Genomic DNA, 21,415 nt, shown 5'->3' on the forward strand with positions numbered 1-21,415 from the left:
TGAACATGCCTGCAAAACTTTGCCTGCGCCCTGGAGGAATAGGGAGATTAGAAGACATGCTTTATCTCTGGCCTTTGATCCCACATTTCTAAAAGGCATGTATGCATATTCTGTGATTCCTTATTCTAAAATTAATTTCAAGTGTGCTGAATAACACCACTGAGACATTTCATGTACTTCTCAAAGTTTATCATTATAGGCGTAATTCCAGTTTAAAAATTTCCACTGTGTGACAGTTTAAAACCAACCTAAAATGTAAGTGTGAGCTCTACTTTGAAGGTACATTCTTATTAAACTAATGTGTTTGTATGAAAAAAATAAAGCAAATGTCTATTCACAGCAGTAATACAAGCGTGATTAACTTAGATTAACATCCATCCAGTTTGCAATGTCTAGCATCAGGACAAACGGCTCGATTCCGTGTAGACAGTACTCACCTGAGGTGGCTTTATTTGGGTCATGCACCCCTTTCTCTTTTTTTTTTTTTTCTATAGGTTATGTTGTGTTTCAACTTCTGCTTGACTGATAGGTTGTCTATAACAGGAAACTAAAGGCCATGTTTGTTTCTAGATTTGGTGACAGATCCACGTTTCCTTCCATAACTGTTTTTTGAGGAGGTCTAGAAAAACAAAAGAGGTGACTGAACTTCACCTACTCTTAAGAAAACAAACAAACACACAAAAAAACAACTGCAGTGCAAATTTATCTGTGTGCGAACACCAGAAAGAAAACAATCCTGAAAGCCCCTTTCTTCTCCTCCTCTTTGATCTTTCCCCTGAGTTGCATAGCGTTCTGAAGACAGATATTTCTATAGTATGTTTTTTCAAATTTTCATTTGTATTTTATTCAGAGATCTTTTTTTGGACTATGTGACTCTTCCCTATACAAATCAAGTCCTTCTCTTCAAAATCTTTATTCTGTTTTACAGATAACTTGCCAGAGTGATCTCACTGTTACAAGAATAAGAATGAAAGCTGTGATTCTATTACCTAAGAAAGTACAAATGCAACATAAACAGCTATGAGTGACCGTTTCCAGTTAATCTATTAACTTGTAAGTCTAATTTGGACTTGTGACCTTTTGCATGTTAATATCACCAAGGGAACTACAATGTGAGCCATTCAAATCACATCATGGTTGCTCAATTATGAAACACTTTGTATGTTCCTATTCCACAAAACAATCCTGCCCTCTGTATTCTAGAGGACAGCCATGACCTTTGTCATTATGATGTTAGTATTTTTCTCTTACACATATCCATTTACCATTCACGCTCAAATTAATTCTAGTCTTTAGAAATTCCTTGCAAAGAGATAAAACATGGTGACTTTTTATGTTAATGGATGCTCAAATATGAATAAAAATATTGAGAGCTCAAGACTGAAAATTCTAATTTTCAAATTAGACATCCCAACAACACTTGCGTAGTTTAGAGAAGGAATATAACAAACTCTTAGAGATAATACAATTTAATTCTTGGAGTTGCTACACTTGAAGCATCAACTCTAGACTAATGTGTAAAGAAAAGCAGAGTAGCTAATTAACCAGACATTCAAATTTTGAATTTTAAAAGCTATGTTAATAAAAATGATATAAACTTGAAAATAATGTAGTAAACTTTCATGCATATCCAACTTTTTATCCCAATCACAGACAAAGATGGCTTAATATCTTTGGATACACGGGGAAAAGCTGAAAGAAGAGACGTCACATGTTGAGACAAGGGCTTATTAGTGGAATTGTGTAAATATTTAGCAGATTACGTCTGATTACATTTACCTGCTTTGTGAGCATGACGCTTATTTGTTCACAAAAGCTCTTATAAAGGTAGTAACCTAACATTCTCCAATATAAGCATACTTAATCTAACTTATATTAATCAAATGCTACTGGGAAAACCTAAAGCCCTTTTTCTCATGCAGATTCAAAAAGTCCATGCATAGCACTGGTTAAAGTTTACATTTATATTCACTTCCTAAGTGATCATGGGTTTAAATAAAAAATTCTCTGATTGCATGTGTATGTGTGGGGAAAGAAGATCATAAAGACGACTCAATTACAGAAACTATGGTGTCAGTCTGAATTTTAAGGCAGTAAAGGGTTCCTTTCCCATCTTCTTTGAGATCTTTAGTACAGTGAGTTGGAATAAAACATCTAAGAGGGGGCTTGGGGTTTTGTTTATGTAGAGAGAGCCAAAGAAACGTAGCATGTACCAACAGATATATTAGTCACAGTCTGGCAACTTCTGTATAAATGTAATCTTTTTACATGGTATACAGAAAAGATTGCTGAACCTTCATTAGAAAGAAAGAAGGAAAACTTCCATGGAGGAAGAATAATGCCTAATGATATAGCTAGAAGGCGAGAGTATTAGCTGAGACTAATGACTAGAGAGAAACATCTTAGTGTTGGGCCGCCGTCAAAGTGGTGATAAGTACAAAGTAGTTGCAGAATGATAATCAATATTATTGTTAACTTTTCCTGAAGTACCGTCTCCTAAAACCTCTCTGAACTGATTCTGCCAAGTACTTTCCTGATTATAATTGTCTTCTGTACTAACTTGCACACTTTAAAGAAGATAATTTCATTAAGCTGTATCACAATGTTGTTGTACGTTCTACATGTTGCATCATCTGTTAGTAGTACAGCAACATTCAAAGTTAGAAATAGAAATATTTTGTCATCCAACTTAGTGAACTGTTTCTGGTATGTTTTCTGAAAATGATATGACACACTGCAAAGTTAATTTTACAAGTTTAAAGTAAAAAACAAAACAAAACAAAACAAACAAAAAAAAAAAAAAAAACAAACAAAAAACAACACCTGCAGTACAAAAGCTTATAAAGCCAATATTGTTATGAAATTAGAAACTGAGACAAATGTATATGCTCTTTTAGTTTAACAATTTCCACCTCACTGTATCATTGACAGGAGATAATTCCAGTTTTCTTAATAATATTCAGATATTCCTCTTGGAGTGTTTGTTTCTCCTAATAATGAAGGGATATTATTTTATTCACCAGTTGCTGCTTGTGGGGAGGCAGCACGGCAATGGAGGAGTTGACCACCTAGTCTTCTGTCCCACAAAGCATCCATAGAGCTCAAAGCACTGCAGCTGAAAGCTGAAGGGACATGTTGAAAAATATCACTCTGTAATGACAGTAGAACGTAAATACAAAACCTGTTCGAAGTCAATGGTATTACTGCTATTGATTTCACAGTCGCTGCAGTCTAACTTTGCTTGTGGATAATTCACGTAGTATGGTGTTGCTTTGCTTGGACAATATTTTATTTATGTGGAGTTTCTGTGGTCTAAATACTCTAACTTAGCAAGATAGTCACGTCTTCATCACATACTCTGAAAGATGATGTGTTCACATTGTTAACAACTTATTCAACTATCAGGTGCCTATCATAAAAACTTCAATTTAGAAAAGAAAAAAAAAATGTGTAAATTAAGCTTTCAACCAATGCTCTTTGCAAATAAAGAAGCTTATCTTTACTTAGGTTCTCCATAAACTGCCATGCTAACCACAGGATCAAGCCTGGTGTGTCAGGACCAGAGTAGGCCTTCAGTACATCCTACCATAGCTTCACTTTTCTTTTTAAACACCCTAGGAAGGTCTAGACTTACACAGGTGCTTGCTATTCTACTGTGGGACTGGAGGTCTCCTTCAGAGTGTTGGATGCTGTTTCAAAGCTCAGGACAGTGTAGCTGTATGATTGAACACTGCAATTTACTGTGCTGTACGGCAAATGAGGAGCAGAATAAGGATAAAAAAAAAAAAAAATCCTGAAAGTTACATGTGCTCAGTTGCTATCTTGGAGTATAAGCTTTAAACAGTAAAGACAAATAATTATGTTCTGCATCCCCAGATTACAAAATATGAGCCACATCATTCAGTTTTAAAACAATTTAGGTTCTGTTCTTACAGGCATTATAGTTTCTTTTATTTTTAACCAGATATTTTTAATATTTACTTAGGCTGACACCATAAAGTGGGCGTAATGTTCTAATCTCACAGTCCATTGTAACATACTTAGTTCCACTGTTTTAATTCCATTTGGCTTTCAATTTAGGTTAAAGATCATAAACACTGTATTGCAGAATCTAAAAGCAAGACACCAAGATCTATCTTTGTGTTAGGGAGAGACTTATTCTAGTTTCAACTCCCTGTTGGCACCAAACAGAGCAGAACAAAAACTAGAGGGAGCTGTTGTTCACAAAAAAAAATCTTTAAATCTCCATTATCCTTTATTTTGAAATAAATCAGAAAGATACTCTTTTCACCTGATTTAAAGGAAGCATACATATTCCCTGTATCAGGGACAAAGAGAAGGAAGAAAACATGAGGATAAGCAAAACATGGAATTTGTCTGTCTTCTGGTTTAAATGTATAGATATATTTTCATTCAGTTAGCAATGCACAAAACAGTCTTATTTCACTTTTTAAACAAATACCTTGACATACTATACACTGAAAATTAAAAATATTACAGATTTGATGAAGAAATGATGAACTAGTAGATTCATTCATTATGAGGCTAGTGAATTAGCTCAGTAACTACCAAAAAAAATAATAAAAAAAAAAGCTTATTAAACAAAAAGAAATGTTTCTTCTGGAAATAGCTATTAAATAATGCAAACAAACTGAATCCTCACCAAATAGTTTCAAAGTTAAATAAATCGAAATATCTGTAGGGTAAACTTGTTTTCATTAAAAGCTGCATGAATGTAAAAGAATTATCATGTAATATAATACATGACATATGTACAAGCCAAATATATTTGTTGGCACAAAAGTCATGTGGCAGATTGAAATAAAACACCCACATATTTTAGGGGCTGCCTGGTAAGACTGTTGTGAAACTTGTCAGTCATCAGATCATTTTGGACCACTGTCTTCATTCTATTCTAATTGTAAAACAACTGTGAATTTGCTCAGTTCACCACCCTTTCCTGTGAAAGACTGAGGAAACATAACATTGTATGTTGACACAGTCCTTTAGGAAAAATAGGCTCGAACTACCAGATACTCAGCCAAGGTGGTTTCACTTGCTTGTTTCCCTAGAACTAAGTTCAGTTACACTAGAATGCTTCCTCAAAGTTCTCAATCCATAGAACCCCACGAAATAGCATTTGCAAATATTTCTTTACTTCTTACTGGAGAATCAATCTTCATGGATCTGAAAGAGGCTTTAAAGAGATTAGTGGCCTAATTATGAAATTTGTATTTTATTAAATTGTAAAATTATCATCTTTGAACATTTATGCATTAAATATCAATCTGGTTGTTGTCAGCATGTAAATAGAACAACAAACTTGCTGCATATCTCTTCTTTGTATGCAATGTGCACAGGGCTGAAAAATATTTCCAGTCAAGCTACATGAATAGATGATTGGTATTTAGCAAATAATTTACGCCATGAGTGATGTTTTCCTCAATGAGCTATTGTGTATTGTGTGCTAAACAGACAGGTGGCCTTAATCCGTCCTACACCCAAATGAATACCAGCAATACTGCTTTACTTGGGAACCACCCACGTGAATTTAAACAAAACTAAGGGGCTGACCAGTGGCAAGGAAAAATCATCTAGGTAAAGATTTGTCTTGAGTTGTCTTCAGTTTTTAATTGATTGTCGCTCAAACACACCTGTAAAAACAACAAAAGCTTTATCAAGTGCAGCTTAGGGGAGTCATTGAGAAGACAAAGGGTGCATCTGCAGTAGCATTTTGTCCAGGCTTAAGACTTGTACTTTTGGAACAACTCCGTAGTCTCCACTAACTGTGGAGCAGACTGGGACAGCACATACTAAAATTCCTTTTGGATGAAGCTTGACTGGAAGACAGACTCCAGCTGGTAATTAGTATTCATCCATATGACCAGCCAAGCGATAGTCAGAAGTGGAACCTTCTAAAATGCGTATAATGTGGATGTCAGGTCCTTGGCTTCAACTCTTATTCTGCTTCTGTTGAGCTGCATTACTGTCTGATGAAGACGTTAGCCAGAGAGTAGTCTCAGATGGTATAATGAACTTCCAGGAAGCTAGGGCCCATCACAATCCCTTTACTGACCCAACAATAACACTTGAATGCACTTTTTTGACTTGGTCTTCTCTACTATGGATGTGTTGTACTACAGATTTTTTTTTTTCTTTTTTTTTTTTGGGGGGGGGTGGGAAGGTAAAACCAAAGCATGCAGTGTGTTATTTTCTCACTGGAAAGATGATGGGGGAAAAAGATAGTCAAATAATGATTGTTCATTATTTTGTTCATGTAGTACACTGATGATGGCAGTATAACAACCAGAATAGATGTGAGGTTGGTAATTGAGCAGCATATTCAAATTACTATCAGAAATATGCATCGAAAACTGAATATAACTATTGCAAAAGCAGTGTCACTTGAAAGAAAAAGTGTATAGGAGAGGCGTGCACACACAGCCAAAACAGTCGCCCATTGCATGTTTTAATGTTTGCCAAGTTCATGGAAGATCACTTTGCTTTGTAGAATAGGAAAGCCTGAATGCAGCCAAGTCAAAGTAATATCCTCTGCATTTGCCAGTACTGTGCATGTTAGGGAAAGACTCTGACCTAAATGTAATGACCTGATTTGAGAACAAACCCAACCACATAAGAGAATGTTTACTCTATAGACTTAATTTCACATTGTAGAAGACAGATTTTTTTCCATATCTGAAACTCTGTGACTCACACTCTCTCTGGGGACATCCATATTTTCTCCTATAACACAGGAAGCATGGAAGCAACATCCCATCTTTTTACTAGTATTTAGAAAGTTCACTTATGCTGTAGGAGAACTGGATTTGTTTCCCCTCCATATGAATGCTCTAGCTACTAAACTATTGTCTCTAGTGGGAAGGTTCCTGAGGCTTTCTCACCTACAGCATTTACTTTGCATGAGTGTGAACAAATACTGGTGAGGAGGAAGTCCATGCAGTTGTGATCTTGCTGTTGGGGACTGGCAAAGTATCACAGGGATCTAAGTTCAGAACGGCTCTTAGTGAAGCAGACTGGAACCAAGATTTCCTCCAACTTTTTCTGCCTCATTGAAGTTTCATCTTTGAAACTCCTTTACCCAGACGTGTAGGCTACGGGGAATATGTAATGTCTGTAGCTCTTGAGAGAGCTCAGGCACGAGTGAGAAATCTAACTGTACTCAGTGCCTGAGTTCCAGCTGGGCATGGCTAGTTTTGCTCTCCTGGGAACCTGACTAGAAAATTTAGCAGTTCTTGACTTTTATTCTCTGGATTCCTAGCTGGTAAATCAATAAATAAAATGTTGATTTCCTTTATTAAAAAAAAACAACAACAACAACAACAACAAAAATCACCAACAAAAAATAACACCTCCAAAAAACCACCTCCCTCTGTTAATATGCTTTGACTGTTTTTCTAATGCTTAAAGTGTATCACAGAACTTTTGGGGTATTTTGGATTAAGACAAGAGTTCAATGGAACTACCAAATGGTGTTTTGGAAAACAGATTAACCTTTGTGATGAGCCATGTCTGTTTTGAGAAATATCATACTCTGATGAGAGATGCAGCACTACATTTTCATGTTTAATACATTTTAACTCTGAGAATATCCTTATGGAGATGACAGCAAATGGAAAACAGACTATGAACAGCAATAAGCACAGATATCCTGATCTCAGCATATTAAAGTTATCTGGGAAATAGCACAACAATTGCAGCAGCAGACTCTGTTCTTATGATGTTCTTAGGAAATTGGGTACCTGGTGAGATACAGTCATCAGATGTGGTAGGTTGTAGCTGATCCTCCTACACGTGGATTAAGCAAGTGGAAGTTTTGGCTGAGGGAGAAGCAATTCAGTTGGCAACTCAACCCGTTTATGGCCATCAAATTTTGAGATGGCATTAACTTTTACTCATTGGGCTCCTTTGTGCATTTTCTAGCACTGGTATAAGATTTCCCTAGATTTTCTACAAGGTGAAGACTTTTCTGAGACCAGAGAATTTCCCTACCTTATTTTGAATCCTTAAGGAATCTATTTTTCTGTAATTTCTAGACTGTGAAATGTTATAAACTGGCTGGGAAGACTTGCACAAAACCTGCATTAATGCACTTCTGAGTTCAACAGCCCCCTCCACCCTCACTTGTTTTCAGTTACACTCAAACAAAAAAAGCTTGCTTTTCCTTTAGAGAGAGGCAAATATTAACACAGCTTAGTATGACATAATTATTGGTCTTTGTCACCTGGAAAACTCAAGAACAGTTTTTGGTGTGTGCTATACTGTTGAAGAACTTTGGATTTACTTTTTTTTTATTATTATTATTTTCTAACTACATTTATAAAGGAACCAGTCCTTGTGTGACCATAGTGTTTTCCTTAATGTCAATTCAGTCTTATTCCAACTTTTGTATTATGGATGAGCAATTGTATAGGGTAGAATATTCAAAATAATTAAATTTTGATGAGTGTTGTTCCAACAGATGGCTATGGATGACTGAAAATTCATTAAAACCACACAAACAGTAGAATATCTGAGTTATCGGTGTCTTACACTAAAAATAAGTTCAAGCAAAAACATAACCAAACTTCTTTTGATGATCAGTGAGATCTCATCCCATGATGCAGCTATTATGAACCGCAGTTCTGGTCTGCAAGACGGTGAACAACTATTGAGTGAATAACATAATTTGGGGAGTTCTGTATCACTGCTGAATTACTGTGGTCCCTTGGACTTCTGTGAATCTACAAGCTATTACACAAGTACTTTTGCATCATGTAATGTACAACAGTTCCTTGTTTTACTGAGTATTAAGGGGTTTAAATGAATTTTATTTCTTCTTCATTCTGCTGTGGAAGCACAGTACAGCTTTGTCATGAACAAGAATCTGACCCCTCTAAGAAACTGAAAGATGCAGTGGGTGTAGGAACAGCTGAAAAATGTAGTTGTTAACTGAATTAATTTTTCTTAATTCAGTTCTTGTGGCTTTTTTATTCTTTTTCTTTTGGATTTTTAAGGCAGGCGCTGTAAAATGGAATCTTTTGCATTGGCAGCTCTGTATGACCACAATGTAGTTAGTTACCTGTGTGATGACTGGTAAGCTTGATGGCCACGGTGTGTCATAACAACCTGTAGCAAAGATGGAACTTCAGATTTCCTTGCTTTGTTTTTCCCTTGCGTGGAGTTTTTGTTTCTTTCAGCTTGTTCTCTGTTCCGTTTCTGTAGTTTCAGACTTGCCTAAGGAGCAAAACACATTATTTTCCTGGAATGAGAGAGATTTTTCTACGTTATGCACCTGGATGAGATGATCTCATGTCTGAGTGTTCAACATTCATATTCTTTGAGGTACATCAGGTGATAAAAGAGTTAATCCACAGAATGACTAAACCCGCCACTGATGGGAATAATTATCTGACCTAGTAATGCAGTAATCTTGGTAAATGTAAACAAAAAACCACTTCAGTGATTTATTGCATTCAAGGATGCTCATTGTTAAACCTGAAGATAAAATCTGTAAAATGAGGGGGCTAATGTTTTCCATGGAGTTTTCTATTCCTTTCCTTACTTGTGTGGAAAACTCATCTTAGACAATAAAAAATGCTTTTATTTGTTTTCCAATTATTCTTACGCCGAAATGCTGCAGAAGTACTGCTATCAATGCAAGTGGTCTTGCTGTGCAACTACAGAGTGGTCTTGATGATCAGTCTGATTGTGCAGCTGTTTGTGTTTTTCTTTTTTCTTGTTTTTTGATTTTCCTATTCTAATGCTGTCATCATTAGTTTGAGCAGGTAGAATGGCCACAAACATTAGATTCACCTGCTTATGCCTATGAATAAAGGAATCCCTGGCTAATATCAGCATCATACAGCAGCCTCTATCCTCCACAAATTTGGCATACTGGAATAAAGGGGGATAAAAGCAGCAGTGCCTTGCTGATATACACTCTGCTGTGTATAAAGCTGTCAGAGTGGCCTATAAAACCGAACTGTTACGTGCCAGAATCAGAAGCGTTGTCCTGCCAACTGTAAAAGGTGTAAAGACACCTTCTGCTTCTGTCCTGTTAAACTTCCCCCAAGAGCTACTTGACCAGCCTGTAACACGTGACTGGAAATTCAGTGCCATACGTCCCTGCTTGACACTGAGCACACTGAGAATTTGCACAGTAAACAAACCCACACTTTCTCTATTACTGTGAGTATCCAACCAGAGTTAAATTTTAGTATAAAATTGCTAGAAAAAGTATTCTAGAAGTTAAAAAACACTGTTTCTACCAATAGTCATAAAGCTAAAATACTGCTTGACTTAGAAAGCAAGCAAATTCTCATGGTTTGGGTCTGAAAGACATATATTTGTATGATGCATAATTTGTTTAGCCTTTGGACTAGGAGGACTCGCAGCTGTATCCTAAAAGAAATGAATAAAAGAAAAAACTTTTTTTCTCAGCGGGTCTTTATTTTAATGTATGCAACAAAGTTTGCCCTTGTGGCATTTAGTCAGTAGTCTAGCTTCATCAGAACCAAGTGTTCCTGAAGTTAATGGAAACACTTAAATTTGATCTAAAGTCTTCAAGAAATGCTAATTCCTGCAACCCTTATTTACTTGCAAAACTTTCTGCCAAAAATTGTGCAATCAGACTCAGATTGCAAGTCCCTTAGAGATGAGCAATTGTTTGTGTAGAGTGAACAACCATAATGAAGTTGGTGGTAACAGGTACACCATCTCAAAAATATAAGTAATAGATTCGCAGTCTTGTCCATAAATATTACAGTTTACACCTGCTCAAGTGAGTAGACTTGCCTGCCAAAGAAACTATCTTAATTTATGGACTAGAGACAGATTGTATAGTGTGCTGTTTCTAACAAAAGCTCCTACGCTGCTCCGTTTTCCCCTCCTCCCCTTTAGGCTTTTAAATTATTGACAATAAGATAGCAGCTGCAAACAGATACATTTATTTCAGTATAGCAATATCATATTCCAGCAGTCTTTCTGGATGTTTCCTTTATTACTTTAGTTTTCCCATTTTAGTTAGTTTAAAAATCTATTAAATTGTAACAAGTCAATGGAGTGACTGTATGAACAGCTTTGCAGAGTTCTAAATTTACTTGCAGTGACTCCACATCAAACTGGCCCAATCTGCAAATCAACAGATGATATAACTGCCATCTTTACAAATTTCGTCTTGGCTCTAAAATTCATTATGTGATCTCTCTGCCTCTTACATAATTACCAGTAATAAAGACTAGCATTCAGAATTTAGCTGAGAATTATTCTGATGATGCATGAAGCAGAAGAGGCTCCAGATGCTCTCTTGAATAGCTATCGTTGCTTAGTAAGCAATTAGGAGTAGTCACAGTCTTTTACTGTATTTAAACAGCAAGTGGGCTACTGGGGCCTAAACCTTATAAAGGCTTGTAAGTGTTACTGAAATGTTAATAATATTCTAAAGCCAGGAGTAGAAATTCCACTTGTGGTAGTGCAGTAAGTAGACATGACTTAAGGATACATTTGAAACGTATGCTAAAATATTAAAATATTATTAAGCCCTGCAGAAAATAAATGCAGAACAAAGATGCTGATGGAAATGTTGCTGCATGACTCTTTTTTTTTTTTTTTTAAACTAATGATATAAACTAATGAAATAAAAGGTATGTAATTCAGAAATAGCAATTTTAGAAGAACTACTCTCAGACAATACAAAGAAAAAGTAGAAATAACGTTTAATATATGCTGCAGTCATCTCTTGCTTTTCTATGCTGCTTTCTGTCCTACCTGAGATTCTGAATCTGTCCTGTATGGCATCTTGCTCAAATATCGTGCATTGCTGATGAACTTCTGAGGCTGTGCTTCATATCTCCACCAGGTAACCAAAACCTGTACACAAAGCAAGTATGTTTTCTTTTTTTCTTAGAGTTGATTCTACTAAAATGTAATGTTGTTTTGCTATTGGTGGCAAATTAAAGCTTTGACTTACCAATTCCAACAACAGTTACAAAATTCCTTACTACTCTAAAAAAGTTTGGTCTATTCATTAATATGAAATTAGAGGCATTGGGATTCAACAGAGCATTAGTTTCATAGACAGGAAACTAGGAATCTGATCACAGGAAACTTCAGTAATATTGGGATATTGTCAGAATTTAAAGTACACTGTGGACAGTATTAGTGTTCTTTCCTGAGCAATCTCTAGGCCCTATGGTAATTCATCAAGTTTTTACTAAAATAATAAAACATTCTAGGATTAGTACACTAACAGATGTCTTCAGCCTCGCCACGGTAATACAGGGAGCAAGCTATGAGTACAGAGCCATAAAGTCCGCTTGCTTAGACTACTGTGTTCCTGCTTTATGGGATAATCCTACTTGTTTTTTTTTTTTTTTCTTCTTTTTTTTTTTTTTTTCTCTTTACTCATTTTCACACTGTTCCTCTTCAGAGTGATAAACACAGCCTGGTATTTGTCATCCTGGACTGGATATAAAGATTGTTTTAAAAATATATTGTTATGCCAACACAATAATTTCTGCAGTTGGGTTTAATTCTAACCATAAAAGGAATATGTGTTCTGTGCCAAATACTATTGAAAGCTAAATCTTGTCTTAACATGTCTGAGGATGACATTACAAGGTAAGTACAATAACTGGATGACTCAATCTATGTAGAACAAACCATGTTTCTGCCTATAGGGAAGAGTGCGGAAGAGGAGAGAGAAGGTACTGCCAGACATTTTCCATGTGGTTGTTTGAACCCTACAGAAATAGTTTGGCAACTCCGTGGTTTCATATCATGACGTCACCTGTACAGGTTACAAAATTGGTTTTAATATCCCTGATTTAATTGGGAGATTTTAAAGTTGCTAATACCAAAGCACTGTATTTTTAACTGAAAAATCTGATCAACCTTAGTGCTGCTCTACCCGGCTCTCTATTTGGAGCTGCATGTTAAAGAGAGAATCCATCTCTGTCTGCTTAGAAGCTCTCCGCACAGCTGCAGATTTATTTTCTCCCCCAAACAACATGTTTTGGGGAGCAAATACTACCTTCTGTACATATCCAGAAGGTTCTTCATTTGATTTCAACTAAATCTGAAACAAAGGAGAGGTAATGTGAGAGAAGATACAGCAGCATGATCCAAGGAGCAGTATGCAAATTTCTGGTGATCCAACTGGCCTGTAAAAATAGATGTGTTCCATGCACCAGAGGAGATAATGTGAGCTATATTCACAGAGAATTAGGGAGATAAATCAGAAGTGCTAAGAGCAAAGCTCATAGACTGTGGAGCACAAGGCAGTCTTTAAGAAAGTACCATGACAACATTTTTCTGAAAGAATCCAAGATATCTAAGGGGATGTCAAAATCAAAGTTTCTTAGATATGAAATAGATGTTCTGAGAATGTATTTCAGAAATTCTTATCACAAATTATCAAAGGAATTGAGAAAGGTGATAAAAATGTGCTAGCTACCATCCTGAACTACTTCTGATGTCTTAACTACTTAGCATCTGTCAAAGAAAGCAATGAACCTTGTTATAGCCAGTGCAAACTAGAGATGAAGAATAGTCAGGAATTTGATATCCAAAAATCTTGTATAGATTTGCCAATAACTCAACAGATTGCCAGAGAGAGATTGTTATGGAAAATCAAGTTACTTATTTTCAGAGAGAGAGCAAAATGTGATTAAAAAAAATAATAATAATAAAGGACATACATACTGGATCATTAATGACATACCTGCAGCTCCTGCTGCATGAAAGTCATGATTTAGTCCTAACACCTCCTCTTTCACTGTATACAGCGATCACATGCAGTCTGTGAGAATATCTCAAACATCACAACCGGTGCAAGTTTTGCTTTCAAAATTTTTGTCATAAAAACGCACAATGCACATTTGTATTTTCACTGTTCTCAAGCAATAAACTGCACCGTCACCCATGTAAAAGGCCAATGTAACATTGAAAATGTGTCAGCTAAGCAGTAGCAGACAAACAAAATACCTCTCCCTGTATGGCATAAATTGATTGTTGGCAATCTCAGGAAATGAAAACAATGATTAAGTGAGATGTGAAGAATGACCTTATGCTTTGCTTTTTATAACATGTTGGGAAGATAGCATGGGCAAAATTCCACTGATGCTGATCATGTCCTACATCTTTAGTAACAGAAGATTTGGTGTTTTCTGCAGGACTGATATTTAAATACAAATTAATGATGACTCTAGAATTAGAAAAATGGAAAGACCTGTTTCCACGAAATGAAAATCATGCTGTCTAATTGTAAATGTGTCATTTAGTGGTTATGCTGGCAATACATAACACTTATTTCTGCAATTCATCAACTTCTTTGTCAGAACAAAAAATGAATTCAGAGTTGTCCTTATTGCAGGTACTAGTCCATGATGGGATTACCTACCCCCTGTAAACCAGAAGATAGGCTTTATTTGCAAAGAAGAAAGTGAGGGAAGAGGTGAAGAAGGAAAAAAAGAAAGAGAACACAGGACGTTGGAGGCTCCATGGTTACTTAAGAGCAAGAGACTCTGAAGCCAGTAGCTATGATCCTTTCCTTACACACTGTTTACGTAGGCATTTTCAGTGACTTAGTATTTTAAGAACTGTGACACACCAACGCTTGAGTCTATTTTCCATATCAGATAGCGTAAGTCAACCTGCTAAAGTTATTCCCCAAGGGCCAAACTCTGTCCTGTTGCATCACTAAAACTCTGCTGTAGTCTGCATGCTGGTGTTAACGAAAGTGGGGTAGAGCTCAGAAAACACAAAGGCTTTCAATTTTTTCTCTTTTTTAAGCTGATGCTGAAGACTGCCTGAAATTTGAGAACTGTCCGTGTTTAGGCCACATCCTGCAAAACACTAAAGCATAACTTCATGATTTTAATTTGTGAACAACAGAATTAGAAACAAGTGTTTTGTGGGATTAAGGTCTTTAGTTAGGTTTTAATAATCTACAATCATATTTTTGTGGTATTTTAATAATATCAGCTCTTAATATTTAGCATAAGTCTTCAATATTTGGGATTTTTTATTAAAGCACCTTTTATTAAGGAAGCTTTCAGTAGCTGTTTAAAGCCTGCAAACAAGTTTGAAAATAGGTCCTAAGAATGTCATAAGTATATCTTTAAAGATCAGAAATCATCAAGCATCATAAAAAAATATAAAAATCTCTATTTTAATGTCACGGTTATAAAGACATTATTATGCTCATAGTACTGGGTATTCCCAACAACAACAACAAAAAAACAAACAAACAAACAAAAAAGCTAGGTCTGTCAGTTGCCTATGGACTTAAATAACACTTTGTATTTATATTTTTCCTTATTTATCTATTGTATTATTTCTTACAAGTGTAAATCCCACAATCCTATATGCGCACCAGTACTGTACGTAGGGATAGAAATGAAACTACTCAACACCAGAAAATAAAACAGAAGAGAATGCAGATCGTATGGGTCATTTTCTCTCCCTCAAATGACTGTGAACTACTGGAATACATGTTTCCACTATGCCCACTGCATGTCAAGCAAAGAATGAAGAGTGCTGTACTGAAAGAAATTAAAATCCTCTCTGTAATATGCTTCTACCTCAAAAAATAAACACAAAAACACTAAAATGAGTATCAATTAGTTTCCCCCTTCTCTTTTGCAGTGAGTTGGTGAGGACAAAAGGCGAGAGCACAATCTATCTGGTTTTCATCCCTTTTCTTAAGAAAGGATGTGGAAATAATAAAGTTCAAAGGAGGGCCACAGAAATGATCCAGGTCCTGGAAAACAAGCATTACTGATGTAAGGCTTAAGGAGCTTATCTTACTTAGCTTAATTGAAAAGAAGGTTAAGAGGTGACTTGATCACTGTGTGTATCTACACACACCTTTAAAAAGCACCTGATAGTGAATGGCTTTGCAACTGTAGTGACAAAAGCAGAACAAGATTTACTGCCTTGCAGAGTTGGCAGGCAAGTTTTCGAACAACCACAATCACACGATTACCCCAGTGCTGAGGAGAACTGGGCAGTGGAATAGCGTACCAAATGGTGAATTTGCCATCACCTGAAATATTCACAATTAGTTATCTGCTTAAAAGGCACTGTTTTGTCCAGCTTCTGAGCTAAATCGTGTAGTCTGTGAATGCAAGGAGATTGATTGGACTGGATGATTTTTGAAGCCCTTTCTGATCTCAAATCATGTGAATCTATTAGTTTTCCTGCTTGTCCTTTAATTCATGGATGTCATAAGGACAATGACATTGCCAGCAGCTGCAATCAATAGGCTCGTAACACTTGCAGCTTTGTATTAACACAATTCAAATCTCTTGTTTCAGAGCATCATCTGTTTAGCTATGGAGCTGAGCAAGATTTATGCTGGCCTCACCCTTTAACATGTGTTCCTAGGACGATTTCCCTTCTTCTTAAGCACCGAAGAGTGGCTAAAAATGAAGGGGTGGCGCAGGATGGGATGATAGAGCACAAGAAGTGGCAGGCCAACTCATCTTTTTTGATGTCTGGCTAATCTTCCCACTTTGTATGATTAAGGTCAAACTGATTACCCGGTTATTTTTCTTCAGGCAGATTATTGTAGGGAGGCTTTATTCTTCCCAGGAGCACAGGGCATGGTTTCCAAGCTGGGCTCATTGGGGTATTCTCCCTAGGGGATATTATCAGCACCCCAGGATGATTGTTTTATAACCTGTGAGGCGAATTTTCTGTAGGACCGAAGTGTTTAACTGTGATGATATGAGGAAAACATATTGTCGTGCAATATCCGCACGAGGGAACAAAGCAACTTTTGTTCACCTCAGCTTTGGGTACGGCCAACTCCAACGGGGCCGCGCCAACCATCACCTGTCCTGCTGCCAACTTCCCGCAGAGGTTCCTCGGCGTTAATTACCCTGTTTAATCACAGCCAGCTGTTACAACAGCCAGACATCGGTGGCAGTTCCTAGCAGGGGGGGCTCCCCACCCTACAGCAGCTCTACCTGCCTGGGGCCGGCGGGGGGGCTCAGGGAGCACCTGAGGCAACCACGGAGGAGGAGGAGAAGGTGAAGAGGAAGGAGGAGAAGAAGAAGGAGGAGAAGGAGGCGCTCGTCTCCTGCCACTGGGACTCTCCCAGCGCCGGGGAGCCGCGGGAGGAGTTACCTGGCCGAGCTGTGGAGGCCATTTCCCGGGGAGAAACGCGCCCGGGGGTGAGTGAGGGGGGTGCGGGTGGCTGGGTAGGAGCGAGGAGCGCTGCGGGGGTCGCCCTTTGGCCGCCCACCCCGCTGAGGGGAGCGGCCCCGGGCCGGCGGTGGCCGCCTGTTGCCGCGGTAGCCGGGGCCGCTGCCCCATCTCCCCCCCCGGCCCCGGCTCCTTCCCCGCCTCGCCGGCCGCTCGGGGTGGCGCCGTCCCTGAGGAGAGCGGGGGATGGAGGCGCCATGCCCGCGCCTCAGCACGGGCAGCCCCGCGCTATCCCCCCCGTTTTCTTCACTCCCCCCAGTCTGTCCTTTCCCTCAGGCCCCGGGGCCGGGGGAAGGCTCCTGTAGGGTTTATGCTCCCCCTCTAGTCTCAAAGCCCAGCGGTCGCGGCGTTTCCCGGCGCTGAGGAGATGGCAGCGCCTCTCCCCTCAGGCGCTGAGCGAGGGGGAAAGTCCCTTCTTCGGGTCCCAGCCCTCCCACGGTGTTTGCAGGCTCTGTGGAGATGGCGGTCCCTCTCCTGTCAGGCACTGAGCTGGGGGTGTCCCTTCTCCCCCCCCCCCCCGCCATTGCCAGGCCCTAAGGAGATGGCAGGGTGGCTTTCCCCGTGGTGCCAGGGTCTGTTTTGGGGTGTTCCCAACCCCTTTCTCCATCCCTGGGGAGCACCCAAGGGCCGGTCCCTGGACCCTCACCTTACTCTGAGCTGCCCTGAGGGGCTTGGGCCTGCTGCGGCCCCAAGGGGTGTGTGAGGGGTGGGAAGCGGCGTGTCCTTGGTGTCAGAGCCCATTTTAGTGCTCATTCAATACAGGAGCATGGTCATGTCATGGGATATTCCCATGATGAGCCTCCCCGAGGATGTTAGACACATCTACACCTGAGCAAAAAGCATCAGGTGCGACTGCTGTTCGTGTTTCAGGCATCACGTGTTGGGTGTTTTTGTTCCTGAGGAATGCTTCCTGCAAATTAGCCACACAGCCGCTGTGTTTTTAATTTTAACCCAGGCATAACTTTTGTTTGTTTGCTTTTCGTCTTGTTCATCTTCCAGAGGAAAGCAAACGTTCAGTGCAGCGTCAAGCTTGTGACATGCAAGCACGGATGGAACTACACATGTTCCCAAAGTCAGTGCATGTTATTATTTTGCAATCTAGAAAGGAATTTTATTAATATTTTGATATGCTTAAACTCTAGTGACAGCAACACAACTTCTCCAGTGTTTCTATACATGTTACAGCATATGCACCAGAGATTGCTCTGGGACTCTGCCTGGCACATTCCAACAATTTGTGTTTCTGTCCTACTAACAAGGACAAAAAGAGTAAATGGACAAAACAGACACCAGCAAAGAATAATTATATTTAAAGCCTTTACTTTGCCCTTAGTTCACCCTCACTGTTCTTAATATTGTCAGGTTTCCAGAGCTCAGTGGTATCTCTTAATTTGGAATTTCCTTGTTTGTTGAGGTCAGGCTGCGAGGATTATTCTAATGATTTTCTTACTGTTCTTGCAGTCTCTTATTGCAAACAGGAAAAAAACTTCAAAATGTTGGAAACTATTAATTAGAAAGACAGTGAATATTGCCCAAGAGTATCATGTTTCAGAGTAACAGAAATACCTTACTTGTGTCAGCATAGCCGTGGCTATTTCTTTCACTTAATGGGATCCTTATTCTGGTTTTGGTGCCTGTGCTGCATGTGAAACATATGAAAGTAAAGCAGTCATTGCCCTGAAGAAGTTAAAGACAGAACCTCGTGAGGATCTCCACCAGCTATTGTAATATAACCTAAATAAGGGGTGTAACCTTGTTCGGCATTTCTGTAGATCCCATGTGACATGTAGTAATATGCTTAAATCCCCAAATACTGTTGTAAATCTGGCCCATAATCTATAGTGCACAAGCAGCAGGGATCTGGAAGCAACATCTGCTCAGAGTGCATATGAACTACATCTTAATATATTATGGTACTGAGTCAGGGCCCCACTCTTTTTTTTTTTTTTTTTTTTTTTCCCCCCCCACTGAAATCAGACTGGCTTTAGTAATGATTTAAGCAATCACAGACTCAGATCCATCGTGGATGTCGAACTGACCATTTAACCATTAATTCAGTGTGTTTGGCTTTTTTAAAATTGAATCTTCAGATGCTTTTTTTCTTTTTTCATTTGACCTTACCTTCCCCTTACTGTCTGTATTGTTTCAGGAATGATTTTTTTTCAATGCTGACTTTCTTGCTAATATAGCAGTTGTGCTGGGCAAATGACAAAGGCAAAGAGCTAGCAGAAGATGAAAGCCAACTGGTGTTAGCCATATGATTTAAAGTTGCATTTTCTTTATGTAAACAACATGCCTGAGGTTGCTGCTTCAGCTTGCTTTATCCCACCAATGAATCTCTGGATTTACATGTCAGTCTGTGTTCTGCATTATATCTTTTTTTCCGTTTCTTTTTTTTTTTTGGTATGTGTGTGATTCATTATAGTTTAGCATCATAAAAAGAATCTCTGGTGTACAACACATACAAGCCAGAGATACCATTATAAAATTGCTGTCCTGCAGTTCATGTAATCAGGGATATGCCCTGCGAGGAAGCTTTAGCTTCCCTAAGATGGTTTTAGAATTCTTGTGTGGCAACACTTCTCCTGCATGCCCCTGAGTGAGTGGTATCAAGTGATTTTTCAAAGCCTGGGTTCCTTGTTTTATGCAGTTTTATTTTAGGAATAAATACTGCAAAATCCAGCTCAGGGCTATGAAAATGGGAAGGTCTGAGCCTTATTGGCCACTGTGGAGTGACATGGATTTAACATGTCATATCAGGATAACGATTGTGAGACTCGTGACCTTGTCTGCAAGGGTGTCCTAAACAAACAGTCAGCAGCACCTCACAAACAGTTATAATTTTTGATTGTAAAGAGTTATCAAAGCAGTATAAAATCTTTCAGAATAGCAACAAACCTCACCTGGCTCACTGAAGAGTTACACTTGAGTTCAGATGGTTCCTGAAATTGAGTAGTCAGAGTAGTGTTTTTTGTTTTTTTTCCCCAAAAAAATACAGTGTGGCCACGACAGGAACTTGAACAAAGCTGAGAACAGTGGTATTTGGGAAAACCAGAATATCGTGCTTTTTGCAGGCCTGCAGACTGCCTAGGGGAGAAATCTGTTAAGAGCTAGACCTTCACATGGAGATCTGGTTCCTCCCCCCGCCACCATCTGGGAATTGATTATATTCTTAGAGGATCGTGAGTTGTTTGTTGTGTTCTAAAGATGGATCCTCTTGCATGAAAACTGAAGTACAGATACGTGTGAGAATAGACTGACTTCAGAAACAATGAAAATGAATGCTAAATTGAACAGTAACGCTTTGGTGTAAGACACTTTTTGTTCTGCTGACTAAACAAAATTACATCTTGGTGGTTTCACTGTGCTACGCTTAAAAGTCAGAAACAAAGCAAAGAAAGAACAATCAGAATACAAGGCGCAGTCTTTAGAAACACATTTCATGTAGATCTCAAAATTCAGTAGCTCAAGTACTGATTCACTTAAATTACATTATTGCAACAGTTTTTGTTCATTTTGATGAATAAATTAATGAAATGCCATCTAATTAAAATGTGGAAGTAGTCTAATGGAGGACAAAAGTATAGGTAGAAGAAGAGATGCTACAAGTTAATAGACAATAGCTCCATCAGTTACTACTGAATAATACAATGGTCTTAATGTGCCACTCAGCTCAGGAAACCTAACAGGGTGTTGCCAGAAGCGAGGGTGGCAGACGAGGGGGAGAATCTTTCTGCACGCTGTAGGATCTCTGCTTTCTGCAGATGTCAGTAGCTTTTGCTGCTGGCCATAAACAGGACAGCGGGCTAGGTGTGTGTGCAGGAGCCCCTCAGAGAAGCTGAAGTTGTCATAAACAGTCTTTATTTGCCAGCTCTGTATCCCTTTAGCGTAATAAATGCCATTTGCCTTAGTTTGATAACACAACTCTAGTATAACAAGATCGAAGAAGTGAGTTTTTTTTTGTTGTTGTTGTTATTTACAGCCAAAAAATGTATGTGCTTCAATTTAAATGGGTGACATCTGGCAGGTCTGAGTTACGCAGCTGGAGGAACTCCAGCATTCTCGGACTCCTAGATATGGGCTAGTAATTGCCTCCGGTCTGAAACTATTTTTTACCAGGCAAAGCACATAATTTGGTGCTGTTTATTATAAGCTATATTTTACTTGAAAACCACAACAATCCTTTGTCCTCTGAGGAATGTGAAGT

The 21,415-nt window shown here is 38.5% G+C and overlaps 1 protein-coding gene and 1 long non-coding RNA gene across 5 annotated transcripts in view; one reads left to right on the plus strand and one right to left on the minus strand.

The window, feature by feature from the left end:
* Positions 1-237: 237 nt before the first annotated feature.
* LOC311422703 lies at positions 238-17,246 on the minus strand. Of its 2 annotated transcripts, none has more exons than XR_014685488.1 (4): positions 17,131-17,246; positions 11,767-11,868; positions 9,080-9,234; positions 238-619 (listed from the first exon to the last, which is right to left on the minus strand). It is a non-coding gene; the product is annotated as an uncharacterized lncRNA (long non-coding RNA). The 2 variants fall into 2 exon arrangements; XR_014685489.1 differs by lacking the exon at positions 238-619 and adding an exon at positions 4,703-5,654.
* The window catches only part of TANC2 (tetratricopeptide repeat, ankyrin repeat and coiled-coil containing 2), a 280,392-nt gene continuing 275,912 nt past the window's right edge, over positions 16,936-21,415 (plus strand). For all 3 annotated transcript variants that reach the window (XM_084496021.1, XM_084496023.1, XM_084496015.1), the window contains exon 1: positions 16,936-17,177. The gene's annotated coding sequence lies outside the window, so the exon portion shown is untranslated. The remainder of the gene's footprint in view (positions 17,178-21,415) is intronic.

Source organism: Aythya ferina (genome assembly GCF_964211825.1).
Source record: "Aythya ferina genome assembly, chromosome: 23".
NCBI classification, from domain to species: Eukaryota; Metazoa; Chordata; class Aves; order Anseriformes; family Anatidae; genus Aythya; species Aythya ferina.